The following is a 1,686-nucleotide window of genomic DNA, read 5'->3' as shown; positions in this document are numbered from 1 at the left end:
TCCTTCTTTTTTTTTTTTTCTTTTTTTTAGGTTAACACGAATCGTACATTAAAATATAAAAAGCACTCGTGTGTTTACTATATTATAAAAATTGTGATGTTTTGAAAATCCTCAATATTTCTGAATAAAGGAGAAATAGAAATATAAGACGAAATTGAAGATAGCATAGCCAAACGAGCCGTGTACGATCATTTTATATAGACATGCATCTATATATTAAGGTAAGTGGGAAAAAAACGTAGATTTTGATAAAAACAGCCTTAATATTAATTTATTGTTTTGTTTCAATTTCAAATGAGAATATATTGGTAAATGTTTGTTTTAGTTTTATTACTATTAACGATTGATTGGCATTTTTTAAAATTTTAAATTTCTTTTAAATTGGAGGATTTATCCTGACTCGATTCACTTACGGTTTTGTTTTTTTTAATTAATGTTTGTAAGTAAAGTTATCTTTTTTCCCTTAAAAACAAAAGTTTAGTTTCAACCACAGCGAAAGGAAATGTTTAAATCAAAATAGAATTTTTAATTTTAATTTTGATGCATTTTACAAACTTATCCCATTAATAGCTAAATTGTAAGTTATGTGACGATAACAGGCATCGAGACTTCAAAGGAACCGCCATACCTTCATGTCGTCTAATGAATAATCTCTGGAAGTTGATTAGGTAATAAGAAACGTGAAGGTGGAGTGTTGAGGTTGAAAGGGAAGAAGAATATAATTAGTCAAATTGCAATATAAACTATAAAAACATTAGCAGGAGAGTTCCATCACAAAAAGCTCTCATTCTCTTTCAAGTGGGTTTACGATAACAAAGGTAGAGGGCGTAGGTAGAGGGGAGCAGGAGTGAGCCGCCGCTCCCCCCTAGATTTTTGGGCCCAAAAAAATAATAATTAAAAAAATAGTGAATTTATTTGATTGATGATTTCTTTTGGAAGGTGAACATGCTATAATTAGAAAGGTAATAGCGGGGAAAATCATCAGAGATGCAAAGTACAAAACTGCCTAATATTTTCATTGTACGAATCATCGGTTAAAATTTGTTGTTAACTATTTGAATTCAGTCGTTTCATTTACAATAATTTATTGTGATTATAGGTAATAAGCATTTAAAAAGTATTGATTGAATTTTATGAAGTAGAAATAAAATGATGAGATATTTCTTGCGGAATTAATATCTTTCTTTTACCGACATTTGAGAACGTACTATATACAAGTATGTACGCATGTGTGTAATGGTGTGAGGCCTGCTCCCCCTAGGTGAAATCCTGCCTACGCCTACGCCCATGCTTCATACTGTTTGAGGCACGACTTTGCCTGGACACTTGTTTGCGTGTCGAACAACTAAATGCTATTTTTAAGATAATTTATGACTGGATATTTGGAAAATGCACGTTTATAATAAGACATACACTTGTGTGAAACAATAAGAAATAATAATTAGAAAACTAAAGTGACATTTCTATATCATGCGGAATTCAATATGATTTCAGTTTCGGAAAAGACATAAAGTAATAATTTTATCTTCGAGACAAAATCAATTAGAAATGAAGAAACTCGATTCCTAAATTTGCACGAAATCAAATTTTCCTAATTTAGTTTTGCTTATAAAAATCACTTATTCGATAATTCCCATTTTACTCCAATTCCCAATATTCTTCCAAATTTTACATGTTGGTTTTGAT

The sequence above is a fragment of the Halyomorpha halys genome, unplaced genomic scaffold (genome assembly GCF_000696795.3).
Source record: "Halyomorpha halys isolate HHAL.00 unplaced genomic scaffold, Hhal_1.1 Scaffold519.1, whole genome shotgun sequence".
Classification (NCBI taxonomy): domain Eukaryota; kingdom Metazoa; phylum Arthropoda; class Insecta; order Hemiptera; family Pentatomidae; genus Halyomorpha; species Halyomorpha halys.
The sequence above is the reverse complement of the archived record's forward strand: the minus strand, read 5'-3'. Positions refer to the sequence as shown.